We start from the raw sequence: 14,738 nt of genomic DNA on the forward strand, positions 1-14,738 counted from the left end.
TATTTGTTTGATTGCAGATTGAATTGAGAAATTGAGATATAAATCTTTGATATACTTTTCTTAAGATTGAGTCTGACTGTCTAGTTGATTCTCTTGAAAGTATATTGGAGTTAGTCCATTCAGGTTGCCAAACGAATTATTGGGTGTGGTTGTTAGACCCCCGCTTTTTCACCCTACTCGACCCGGCTGAGGGTGTATATCCCGCAGCCAAAGATTTTTTTTTTAACGTGAATGTGTCTCCATTCATTCTTGCCAGCATGTGATCCCCATACTTCTTCATCCATGAGCCTCAACTATTAATGATTACATTGAATTTTGATAAGAAGTTGTATGCATGATTCCTTTATTTTAGTATGAGTAGTGACTCTTTTCTCATTTTGCTTCATTGTAGTTACTCAAAAGTGAACAGTAACGTAAGGAATTCTTGTTTGAATAAGATGTCTCTTGGAGATGTTTTTGTTGTCTGATAGGTGCAATATTTGCACTAGTTAGGTACTCAAATGCTTTGATTTCTTGATAGTTTTGTATCATTATGCTTTGATTTTGTTTGTTTTTGATTTTCTTAGGTGTTTGAGGTCGTCTTATCCAAAATGAAGTGGAACTAACTCAAATCCGAGATTTCTTTGCATCACCTTGAAGAGGACGAAAAGACGAAGGCAACGGCGAAAGAATGAGATCATTCAGACCTCGTATGAAGAAGTTAGAAGCGGTTGAAGCAAGTTAAAGTTGTCGCAAAAGTGAGACAACACGCTGTTAAAGACATGCAGCACAATTACTCAGGGAAGCCGCGAAACAGGAAATGAAATGTCAGTCTTTGTATACTGACAGTGGAACGAGGATTGCTAAAGGCACCAGCAGTTTGTTATGGGGTACTGCCATATCTTCTTCATCACGTCTGTACGTGAATGACAGTGATAGATTTCGGTGATTGACAATGATCATCAAAGATGATTTGATAGTCCCCATTCTTGATGTAAGACAGGGAAAACCATGGCAGTGTTGATGCTGGTGATGGAGCTCGAACATAACAGATAAGGAGGAGTTGTTTCTGATAATGGCTGTGATGGAAGTGATGTGTTGCCATAATCGATGGAATGGATGTTGTGAACTTGTGTTGATGTTGTGGTAGGACTGGCAGTGCTCGGTGATGGGAGTTGAACAGTGGTGATACGGTGACTGGGAAGAAAGCTATGGTCACTGTTGGTGGATGAAGATGTTGAGGCTGTTAGTCCCACATTGTCTGGGTCATCTAAGATCCTGCAGTTTATAACTCTATGAGCCTCTCCACTCATTTACAATTGGTTTTGAGTTGGATGCCCGTATTCTAACATGGTATCAGAGCAGGTTATTTAAGACGAGTCATTTGACAGCGCCTTTACTTTCGCGTCACCCGATTTAATTATCCACGTGTTAGACCCAACGAGGCTGAGGGGGCGTATTGAGGCTATTAGTCCCACATTTTCTGGGAAATCTAAGATCCTGCGATTTATAATCCTTAGGGACTCTCCACTCATTGCCAATTGGTTTTGAGTTGGATGCCTGTATTCTAACTGAAGATTAAAGTTTTGCAGAGATGATGAATGCTCGAGTAAATCATGGCAGTAGGGGATGTACGTGATTATGGCAGTTGAGACTTGAGTGTTTGGATGAAGAAGAAAAGACGGTGATTGGCAGAGTTGGTGATGCTTTAAATGGAGAAAAGACGCTGCTAAAGAGGATGTTGCTCGTGATTTAGAGATAAGATGGGATGGTGGTTGTGGCTGTTATAATAGTGGTCAAGGTTTCTCGGTGATTCAGTACCGAATGATAGATGGTGATATCGTCTGGATGATAAGGACTGAGAAGATAGGACATTGGTTGAGTTTAGGAAATCCAGATGAATCAGTATTTCATGGAAGGGTTTGTAACCAAGATAGGTATGGCCGAGAATGCAAAAACTCATAAGAAATGAATTCTCACAGAGGGCCTGGTATCAGTGGCGGAGCCACCGTGAAGCAAGGGTGTGCAGTTGCGACCCCTTGCTTTCACATATCTTCACTATGAGGGTTAGTTATCCAAGCCCACATAAATATTACACCCCCTCAAGCCCAACTAAACTCATTATTATTCAGTTCACTTTGTGTGGTATCTTATTCTACTGCTCAATTGTGCTTGTTGTTAAAATTCGTGACCAAAATCTGTCATCACTTTGTCTTCCTTTCATGTTATTGTTAACTCAAGAAAATAAAAAATTAAAATGATAGGGAAAAAGAAAATTTTAACTTAAACTATCAGTGATCTTTCTAACAAATACAAAGTAAATACTGAAAAGAATCATCAGTTTTTCAATTGTATCACCACCACTCAAACTCATTATTATTGAAAAAGCGGGGGTCTAACAACACCACCCAATATTCTGCTTAGCAATCTGTATGGACTAACTCCGAAATACTTTGCTAGAGAATCAACTAGACAGTTAGACTCAATCTAGATAAAAGTATCTCAAGGAGTTAATATCTCTCTCTTGATTTGATTTTTACTCAAGCTAAAAACAATAGCGAGTCTTTATCAAATACAAGGAATACTTGGACGGTACCAAAGACCAATGTCCAAGGATCAATCAATATCAATCAACAACCAAAGGTTGGATTTCCAATTGATGATCACGAACACACAACCTGTATTATTTCAATTATATAACAAATATAATGCGGAAAAAAAATAACACAGACACCAGAAATTTTGTTAACGAGGAAACCGCAAATGCAGAAAAACCCCGGGACCTAGTCCAGATTGAATACACACTGTATTAATCCGCTACAGACACTAGCCTACTCCAAGCTAACTTCGGACTGGACTATAGTTGAACCCCTATCAATCTCCCACTGATACAAGGTATAGTTGTACTCCTACGCCTCTGATCCCAGCAGGATACTGCCCACTTGATTCCCTTAGCTGATCTCACCCACAACCAACAGTTGTTGTAACCCAAAATCACAGACTTGATAATAAACAGATCTGTCTCACACAGAAAAGTCTATCAAAGGATAAATCTGTATCCCACAAATAAACCCTAGGTTTTGTTCCGTCTTAAGATATAAAATCAAGGTGAACAGGAACCAATTGATAATCCGGTCTTATATTCCCAAAGAACAACCTAGATTAATCAATCACCTCTCTAGAATCCTTCCTGACTACACAAGCGGATTGTCGAGGAATCACAAACAGTGAGACGAAGATGTTTGTGACTTCTTTATCTTTCTTATCGGAGTACTCTCACGATCTCAAGCCAATCAATCGATTGTACTCGTACGATAGAAGATGAAGATCAGATCACAAATCTACGATAAAGTTGTATCGGTCTGGCTTCACAATCCCAATGAAGTCTTTAAGTCGTTAACCTGATTTTAGAGAAGAAAATCAAAGGTTAATGGAGATTGACTCTAGCGAGCGCACTAGTAGCACACAGACGTGTGTGGATTAGGTTTGCTCAATACTAGATGTATCCTTTCTATAGCCTTCAAATCAGGGTTTTTCCTTAGGTATAAAGCAATCCTTATTCACCGTTAGATAAAAACCTGATTTAGATTCAAGCTAATATTTCTCAACCGTTAGATCGAAAACTTAGCTTGTCACACACACTTGGGTAAACGTTTACTGGGTTCGTGAAAACCATGCCCAAACGTGTACGTTCATGTTGGTTCAACATAGTAACCCAAAAGGTCAACCATATGAGCATTTCATATTAACCTTGTTCTTCTTCACCATAACTAGTTCAATTGACTCAAATGAACTAGTTAGAGAGTTGTTTAATTGCTATGAGATCTTATGTAACTACACAAGACACAATTGAAACAAAGGTGATTCGATTCGATTGAATCGGCTCATGAACATTATAGCCACGGTTTGCATAAAGCATTCCTTAGTAATTTAATGTTTTTTGTTCAGAGCACATCTTTAGATCATAACCTCTTAAATTCTCGGTTCGAGAACTTCCGCCAGTTCGCGGACTGAGTTCGCGGACTAAGCACACAAACGAGTTTTGGAAAATCCAGCAGAAATTCTCGGTCGAGAACTTCCGACAGTTCGCGGACTAAGCACACAAACGAGTTTTTGAAAATCCAGCAGAAATTCTCGGTCGAGAACTTCCGACAGTTCGCGGACTGGGTTCGCGGACTTGGCAAGCCAATTCCACAATCCTCCCGATTTCTCTTGATCAACAAAGTTCGAAAACTTCGGTTCAAGGAATACATGGTTATGTAATCTAAACTCTCATTTCAATCAATGAGAAATTCTCAGAGGATGCTATGTAGCCGTTATTCACAGACCGATTCACGTCAGAGCAATTCTCAAAGTGATTGAAACTTTCATGACTTTCGTCACTAGGTGAAGATAAACTTGAGCAAAGCGAAACGCTTTACCAACACACAATTTCGAGATAAAAGATAAGCAATGAATGCTCAGCTCGAAATGTCAAGTGTGTATGATCTAGTCTATATAGCATACGACTTTTGTCTCATAAGAAGTAGGAGATAGAATAGATAGACTTTTGAGTGATAGCTAAGTTCAAGTCTCCACATACCTTTTTGTTGATGAAGTTCCACGGTTCCTTGTATAGATCTTCGTCGTTGTATGATGAATCGCCATGAAGTCCTTGAGCTTAACTACACTTTTCCTATCCTAGTCCGAGACTTAGCTATGTAGGCTAAAAATCAAGACTCATAGTTTTGATCACTAACATTGACAAACATGCTTGAGATAGCAACGCATGCGAGGTTTACCGAGCTATGCTCTAACAATCTCCCCCTTTGTCAATTTTAGTGACAAAACTATTAATACATATGGAATTCAAAAAAGATAAACTTTAGTGGCTCCTATTCCATAGTCTAATCTTCAACGTTCCCTGAAATCTTCGTCCTTCCAAGTACTCCAATGATCACTAAGGTTGTAAGTTTAACATCACCGTTGTTGAAGATCCGTAGCTATAACAATGAGAGAAATCGATATTCTCGATCATTATTATACAGTGTCATAGTACTATTATGTAACATCAAAGTCCAATTGTATCACGACTTCAACAATAATACTGTGGTGATATGTATCACTCCACCTTAGTCAATACTCCATCTCGATCATGGAAACCACTCCCCCTTACACAATGATCCGGAAACCATATGTATTTGTAGTGTGAACTACAATATTTCTCCCCCTTTTTGTCAATAAAATTGGAAAAGATACAAGAACGGGATCATAATGAAATTTCCACAAGAGACATTTGATAGACTAAAAGAAAAAAATACATACCAACTTAATTTAGATGCAATCATAAAGCCGAAGCTAAATGCATTCATCAAGGAGTTTTAAGATATAAGATAACCCCTATAAAATTCCACAGCCGCACTCCCCACAAGATATTACCATTAAGCACAAGTTCAAAAGAACTCTCCCCCATTTGATGTCATTCCCGAAAGAACAACAAGAGCGACCTTAATTTCGAAAGAAAAGAAGGATTTTTTATTGGATACCAAAAACCATGAGAATGATTTTCTTTATCCAAAACTCAACCAAATTAACCACAAGTAAACCCATGATTAATTTAATTGGAATACGCAACTAAATCAAACCACAAAAGTGATCAATTTAATTGAAGGTGCTCAACATAAGTAAACTTACAGAGCTACGACTAAGGTAATCATACGGAGACGACTAACTTAATCGTTCACATACTCAACATAAGGAAAACCTTACGGAATATGCGACTATATTAACCGATAGAACATGATTAGTATAGCCGTTCATATACTCAACACAAGAATTTGTGGAATATATAAAAACTCAACTAGATTAATTACAAGAGAACCTACAATTAATCCAATTGGAATACCAATAACCAAACTAATCACCGAAGTAATCAATTCAATTATTTTGGGCTCAACATAAGAGAACTTATGGAACCCCGATTAAGTTCATCATAGAAAATGACAACCTTAACCGTACATGTACTCAACATAAGAAAGAAAACTTATGGAGTACAAACTAAATAACCAAACTAGTTGATTAATTTAGTTCCCAATGCTCAACATATAGCATCTTATGGAACAACCAACAAGCCAATAAGAAAAATCGACTTAGTTGTATCGTGTTCAACATAAGACACACAATGGAGCCTTCACGGTAGAACATAATAAAATGGATCAATGAAGATCAATACCGTGGATAACATACAAGGATCTATTCTATTTTCCATCATAACGATATAATAGACTTTATCCCTGTCAAACAAAAGATTTTATCCTATTTTCCATCAAATACATGACTGTATAGGCATAAATTTTGTAATTTTCAAAATTCCATTCGTCCTTTCATCAATATGAATACTAATTCATGAACGACTTTACTTTTGACCGCAATATGGGACCTTCAAGTTCACGGACGCAAACAATACATACCCCATAAAAATATTGCAATATATCAAACCATTAAAATACTACAATAACATCATCCTCCAAATATTTTTAGAATTTAATACCAATAAACCTAAAAAATAACATAAGAAGATGAAAACAAAAATAGCTATGTGTAGTCACAATCATCGCTATTCAAAGCACTAGTTATTCTTCCAACTAATCCAAAAAGAAGACATCCTAGGAGACAATGCCTTTGAGAAATTCAGCATCATTCCCGAACTCCTTGTTGTCAACTGCCATTGGAACATACGATTCTCGAAGATAGGAGTTTATATCAACGAACTGTCTTGGATGATTATATCGTACCAGGGCTCTCTGAATTTCTAAGGACTTTGACACAAAAGCCTTTATTTCACGAATCTCCTTTCTTACTTCCTTCAACTCATCAAGAACATCGGAAAACTTCTGAGAATTAGAAGGTACAACCCTTGGTTTTCTTGTCCTCTTTCTTTTCAAGGACCTAGAACCAGGAGATTTCTCCTTTTCCTTGATTGATGGCTTAACAATCATATTGACATCTTTTCTCTCCATAGACACAATGCTTAGAGAACAGTTATACCAACTGATTTTTGTGGATGGAATTTACAATCTCATAAGCAGTCTTGAGATATAAAGGATATCAAGGAGGAAAAAGGAATGTAGGGTTCGAAACCTATAAACAGGTTCGTGGTCGTTCAACTCCAAACCCTATGAAGAGTAGAATTGTCGATAATAAACCTTTCTTTGATAGACATAAAACAACAAACCTAAGAAAACACATCTTTCCTAAAGCATGTACGTTCATGATCTTGTCTCTTTTGAATATGCACATGAGATAAGATTTTCCAAACAACACAATTAGTTTGTGTTGTGGTGAACAACAATTTGTCCACCATTTTCCTCAAGAGAGGAATCTTCAGACTTTTGTATATCAAAACGATTCGACCATACTTTATTTTCAAATGGTCTTACTCTATCCCTGGAAACCAACTTCTTAGACGAAGATAAAATCCTACATACCTCTGCGGTCTTCTGAGCAAGTTTCATCTTTCTTGCTAATCGATCTGCTCTTCGTTGTAGTTTGCTGGTGTGCCTTGTTTGTTTCTTGTATTTGTAACACATTGATAGTTCGTGTCCCTTCATCGAACAAAACGAGCACGTCGAACTTGGATAGTATTCAGGCATCTGAGATGTGCAAGAAGCTAGACATATAGTAGATCCCGAAACATTACTGACATGGTTTTCAGTTAGAGAATATTCCAGCCTGATTGAGTTTCCTTCTTCTCCGAACCCATTGAGGTTGATATATGTATTGCTACATGTATCAAAATCGATGTTTTCACCAAGGATCCCTACACTTAATTTCCTATCTTCATCGGAATCATAGGTTTCAGATATTTCATCAAGTGTTACAGCTAGACCTTTGTTCCCAGTGTATTTTCTACGATTTGGGCATTCGTTAGAAAAATGGCCAAAACCTTTACACTTAAAGCACTGAGGCATGTCCTCGTCATCAGCCGCAAGAGCATCCCTGTTTTTAGGAGGTACGCGACCGTGAGGTTTCTCTGATGACCTAGGTTTATCTCTTGAAAACCGTTTACTTCTATTCAACAGAAGATCCGTAAACTGTCTTGTGATGAAGGAGACCGACTTGTCAAGGTCTTCATCTGAAAAGTCATTCTCAGACTGATCATCCTCAGAGACATGAACACTTTTACCTTTGGGAAGTAATTTAGTGTTTTTCTGTGCTTTAAAGGCAACATCCTTACCGACTTTGGATGTATTCTCATGATCAAAGATCTTTAGCTTCCCAACCAAGGTGTTTCTGGAAAGATTATTGAGGTTATTTCCTTTAACGATGGCATGCTTCTTAGACACGTATCTAGATGGAAGCGATCTGAGAATTTTCATCATAATGTCCTTTTCAGGAATAGTCTTACCCAATGCAAAAGATGCATTAACAATTTCAGACACTTTGTGATTGAACTCATCAAATGTTTCTTCATCTGCCATTCGAAGGTTCTCCCAATCGGAATTAAGGTTTTGAAGCCTAACTTCCTTTTCACTGGAGTTTCCTTCAAATACGGTTTCTAAGATATCCCAAGCATCTTTAGACCTAGTGCAATTAGACACATGGTGTTGAAGACTTGGGGTAATGGCATGTATGATAGCATTTAACCCTTCAGAATTCTGCTTTGCAGCAAGAATCTCGGCAGCATTATATTCACCAATATTCTTGGGAGCAGTTCTGTTTCCAGCTACAACAACGGGCGCATCATAATCATTCACCACATATACCCATGATTGAAAATATCGCGATTGAAGAAAAGCTCGCATATCAATTTTTCTCCACAAGTAATTGGATCCATCGAAGACTGGTGGTACGTTAATAGAGATAGCACCTCTTTCCATAGAGTCAGATCGCTACAAACACAGACTTATTAAGTCTTAAACGTATTTGCCAGCTCTGATACCAATTGAAAAAACGGGGGTCTAACAACACCACCTAATGTTTCGCTTAGCAATCTGTATGGACTAACTACGAAATACTTTGCTAGAGAATCAACTAGACAGTCAGACTCAATCTAGATAAAAGTATCTCAAGGAGTTAATATCTCTCTCTTGATTTGATTTTTACTCAAGCTAAAAACAATAGCGAGTATTTATCAAATACAAGGAATACTTGGACGGTACCAAAGACCAATGTCCAAGGATCAATCAATATCAATCAACAACCAAAGGTTGGATTTCCAATTGCTGATCACGAACGCACAACCTGTATTATTCCAATTATATAAAAAATATAATACGGAAAAGAAATAACACATACACCAGAAATTTTGTTAACGAGGAAACCGCAAATGCAGAAAAACCTCGGGACCTAGTCCAAATTGAATACACACTGTATTAAGCCTCTACATACACTATCCTACTCCAAGCTAACTTCGGACTGGACTATAGTTGAACCCCTATCAATATCCCACTGATACAAGGTAATGTTGTACTCCTACGCCTCTGATCCCAGCAGGATACTGCGCACTTGATTCCCTTAGCTAATCTCACCCACAACCAAGAGTTCTTGTAACCTAAAATCACAGACTTGATAATAAACGGATCTGTCTCACACAGAAAAGTCTATCAAAGGATAAATCTGTCTCCCACAGATAAACCCTAGGTTTTGTTCCGTCTTAAGATATAAAATCAAGGTGAACATGAACCAATTGATAATCCGGTCTTATAATCCCGAAGAACAGCCTAGATTAATCAATCACCTCTCTACAATCCTTCCTGACTACACAAGAGGATTGTCGAGGAATCACAATCTTGCCTATCGGAGAACTCTCACGATCTCAAGTCAATCAATCGATTGTACTCGTACGAAAGAAGATGCAAGATCAGATCACACAACTACGATAAAGTAGTATCGGTCTGGCTTCACAATACCAATGAAATCTTTAAGTCATTAACCTGATTTTAGAGAAGAAAATCAAAGGTTAATGGAGATCGACTCTAGCGAGCGCACTAGTAGCACACAGACGTGTGGGGATTAGGTTTGCTCAATGCTAGATGTCTCCTTTATATAGCCTTCAAATCAGGGTTTTTCCTTAGGTACAAAGCAATCCTTATTCACCGTTAGATGAAAACCTGATTTAGATTCAAGCTAATATTTCTCAACCGTTAGATTGAAAACTTAGCTTGTCACACACACTTGGGTAAACGTTTACTGGGTTCGTGAAAACCATGCCCAAACGTGTGCGTTCATGTTGGTTCAACATAGTAACCCAAAAGTTCAACCATATGAGCATTTCATATTAACCTTGTTCTTCTTCACCATAACTTGTTCAATTGACTCAAATGAACTAGTTAGAGAGTTGTTCAATTGCTATGAGATCTTATGTAACTACACAAGACACAATTGAAACAAAGATGATTCGATTCGATTGAATCGTCTCGTGAACATTATAGCCACGGTTTACATAAAGCATTCCTTAGTAATTTAATGTTTTTTGTTCAGAGCACATCTTTAGATCATAACCTCTTAAGTTCACAAACAACTTCGCGGACTTAAGTTAATCGGTTGATTTTTCCAAACTCAGCAGAAATTCTCGGTTCGAGAACTTCCGCCAGTTCGCGGACTAAGCACACAAACGAGTTTTGGAAAATCCAGCAGAAATTCTCGGTCGAAAACTTCCGACAGTTCGCGGACTAAGCACACAAACGAGTTTTGGAAAATCCAGCAGAAATTCTCGGTCGAGAACTTCCGACAGTTCGCGGACTGGGTTCGCGGACTTGGCAAGCCAATTCCACAATCCTCCCGATTTCTCTTGATCAACAAAGTTCGAAAACTTCGTTTCAAGGAATACATGGTTATGTAATCTAAACTCTCATTCCAATCAATGATACATTCTCAGAGGGCATTATGTAGCCGTTATTCACAGACCGATTCACCTCAGAGCAATTCTCAAAGTGGTTGAAACTTTCATGACTTTCGTCACTAGGTGAAGATAAACTTGATCAAAGCGAAACGCTTTACCAATACACGATTTCGAGATAAAAGATAAGCAATGAATGCTCAGCTCGAAATGCCAAGTGTGTATGATCTAGTCTATATAGCATATGACTTTTGTCTCATAAGAAGTAGAAGATAGAATAGATAGACTTTTGAGTGATAGATAAGTTCAAGTCTCCACATACGTTTTTGTTGATGAAGTTCCACGGTTCCTTGTATAGATCTTCGTCGTTGTATGATGAATCGCCATGAAGTCCTTGAACTTAACTACACTTTTCCTATCCTAGTCCGAGACTTAGCTATGTAGGCTAGAAATCAAGACTCATAGTTTTGATCATTAACATTGACAAACATGCTTGAGATAGCAACCCATGCGAGGTTGACTGATCTATGCTCTAACAATAATCCGTCAATTCAAGACCACTGCCTAAATATTCAACAAAAATCTCCACGATGAATATAGTGAAGAATCATTTGCGAAACCGTATTAGTAATGAGTGGTTGAACAATTGTCTACAAACATACATTGAGCGATAAGATTTCGTAGTATTAGCAACGACGAATTATTACAAGATTTCAGGGTATGGCAAGTAAGAGTTTTTTTTTTTTGGTAAGCATGCAACGTTTTCTTGGGTAATTATGCAACGTGTTCTGTAAATACTATTAGGTGTATATCCAAGGATAGTAGGCATTGCATTATACAATCTATTATGTGCAATGGAAAAAAAATTGGCTAGATCATTTTATTGTGTATTATTCTGTTTGCTACCCCTGTCTTGAAATCCCGGATTCGCCGCTGCCTGGTATACGGGAGTTTTTGGATGGAAAAGAGAAGTTCAGAAGAATAAGATTTCACTGAAAATTTAGTATCCGTGAATGGCAGTGAACGAGAATAGAAATTCCAGAAGAAAATATTTTTCACGGTAAGATAACTGTCCGAGAGAATGAGTCCGAAAAACAGAAAGTCAGGGAAGAAATTATTTCACGGAGGCATGAGTATCTGTGATTATGACGAGATGAAGTTAAAATCCCAGGGGAAAATAATATTCACGGTGGCATTTCTATCCGTGAGAAACACCATTATCAGTTGGAGACTTATGTTGTCAGTCCCTTGGAACTGAAAGGCCTGGAAGCAGCTGAAATAGTAAATGGGCTGGATTTGAACATGCATGTGCAGCGGCCCATTAGTTGTGGTTACTTCTTTTCACGACCAGACTTTGGGAGTGAGTTGTTTAGTGCGTTTTTTGTCAAGTCTTGGCAACCTTTTGACTGGGATTGGATGCACGGGCGCTTCTATACTTGGAACCCTATTAAAGAGAGATTTTCATAAGGATCTTATGGATATCTTTTATCAATCGTTTTTACACACAGGAGGAGAGAAGAAGGAGCTTTCGAGTTAGAGATTTCTTGTGACATTCCAGATCTTTTATCGGGTTTAACTAAACCCAGTATGGGTACTGAATAGATTATCCCTTAGTAGTATCACTGTCACGATGAGTATGTACTTCGAAAACATTATATAATTCTGGGGTAGTGGGGAATTTTATTTGAGACTAAAAAAGAAAAAAAGAAAAAAAGCTCAGATATCTTATTCCTCTCTTTTTCGTTTGGTGCTTCTCTGGTAATTGGAGAAAATTGAGATAAATTGACCGAAATCATGCATGAGGGAATTCTGTAGAGATTTGATTACTTGGAGTTGCACATATTATTGATCTTGGCTGGTTTTTATAAACAAGGTAAAGAAATCACTCCTTTTTGTTATTCAATTTGGATTTGAGGAGAGCGGTTCTTATCCTAATGATCGATATGGTTCTTACCAACTTGAGTGTTGATGTTAGTACACTTGATACGAATTGTAATTTAGCACCTAGTTTTATTAATTTTCTTATGTGGTATGAAGTTGATGTAAAACAGGGAAGTTAGGGTTCATCACAACTTGGGATTTTTATAGAATTAGATGATTAAACTTCAAATTTAGATGATACTAGAGCTTGGGTTATCTGTAGTTTGTGCCAATTTCTTGATTTACTAATCCGAGTTGGGGAAATCGTTAAGTAAGATTTTAATTCTTTTTCCTGTTTTGCAATACATGACTACAAATGAAATAAATGGATGTCTTGGCTTTGCTGTTGAATCTTTTTATGTAATGGACACTGCATGTTTAGTATGTATGGTTCTTATCTTCCATAATGGAATTATGTTAGATTTTAAATTAACAATGTTAACGGATGAAATGAGGAGTTTGATACATAGGCTCAACCAAGATTTAGTCTGTGAGTTCATTAGCTTAACTGTAAACATTTTTTTTAGATTGAGCTAATGGCTGCGGGGAACATCTTGTTCCTTTGAATTTTATTACTTAATATCTCAACTTAAATTTACTAGCCACTATTACTGTAATAGTGAGTGCTTCCACTACATTGTATACCCCAACTTCGTTGAATGTTCTGTTCAAATTTCGGGCAAGGAGGCGGTTATATTTGTGTCTGCTATGAATGATTACAGAGATGAGTGGACCGGTACGACGAGTAGTTGTCCGATACGGTAACTAAATGGTTGTCCGATACGGTAAGCTAAATGGTTACCACTAGTCGGAATGTCGATATGCAGAACCTGTATTTATATGCATCCACCGTGTTTATCGTTTCGTATCAATAATCATGATTATTATTTTGGGTTGTTTGCCACTACTTACTATGAATATAAAATGGATGATAAAAAGGCCTAGAAGGGGAAATGTTGGTTAATGAGGAAACGTTCGTTAATGAGGACTGGTAGCTTTTTACGAATGAAATGTTTACTGAATGGAATGTAGATTAGTTTATATACATATGAGAAATGATCCCTTAATGGTTCCATGTTTTCGTTAATGCCTTATGATACTTTGGCATTTTCAGGCTTGATATGGAGCCCTAGCTAGTTTGAGTATTGTCAACTGCTAATGCATGTGAATGGGTATTCTTTTCCTACTCCGTTTCATTTCATGTTTAGTCTTTTGATTTTATTGATGTCAGTTACTTAAAATTGTGCCATTTAGTTTGTTGGATGATATTTATTCCTTAATTAAGATAATGGATGAAAGACCTGACTATTTTAACAACAAATGTTGTGATTGCCTTAGCTCATCTCTTCTCGTGCTTACCTGGTGTGAAATGAATTGTGTTGTTCTTAATTAGTCGATACCCAAGTACTAGGTACTTGTTGCGCACCGTACGGAAGGAAGTGCATCTTTTTATCACAATTTCTTACAAAGTGCAGTGAGTTTTACATGGTACGTAAATGGGGAAATGTAAAGATTTTAGTATGGTCCATGATTTTCCATAAATTCCTTTTTGGCTGTGAGCTAGCCACACTTGAGTTAGGATAAATTAGCTTAGATGTATGTACACGTACCTAAACTTGTCTTAGAAATTGACTTCATTTTGTGGACTTTGATGTTAATATTTATTTACTGCTTGGTGTAGAGAATATTGCGGGGTGTATAGAGTTGGACTCTTGCTTGTTTAATCCTCTGTGGTCACATGATTATTAAATTGCTAAACTCTTATCTTGCTATGAATGATAAAGAATGATACTGGTGATTGTCCATCTAAATCTAATTTGAGCTAGCTTGGATAGTATTGTACTCTGAATTTTATTATTTAGTCGCATAGCTAAATTGTCTCATTTCTAATACGATGCTTACATCAACAATAAACACTCATTTGTTTAACTTGGTGGTACCTTGTGTATACTTGCTTCGATGACTACGGCAATATGCATATATACTTATACCTGGTTTAGCATTTATAAAGAAATGAATA

The 14,738-nt window shown here is 37.3% G+C and overlaps 1 long non-coding RNA gene across 1 annotated transcript; it reads left to right on the forward strand.

Moving 5' to 3' along the window:
- Nucleotides 1-12,295: 12,295 nt before the first annotated feature.
- Nucleotides 12,296-14,393, forward strand: LOC113281266. The gene is made up of 3 exons (XR_003326003.1): nt 12,296-12,671; nt 13,833-13,890; nt 14,112-14,393. It is a non-coding gene; the product is annotated as an uncharacterized LOC113281266 (long non-coding RNA).
- Nucleotides 14,394-14,738: the final 345 nt, after the last annotated feature.

This window comes from Papaver somniferum, chromosome 5 (genome assembly GCF_003573695.1).
Source record: "Papaver somniferum cultivar HN1 chromosome 5, ASM357369v1, whole genome shotgun sequence".
In the NCBI taxonomy this organism is placed as follows: Eukaryota; Viridiplantae; Streptophyta; class Magnoliopsida; order Ranunculales; family Papaveraceae; genus Papaver; species Papaver somniferum.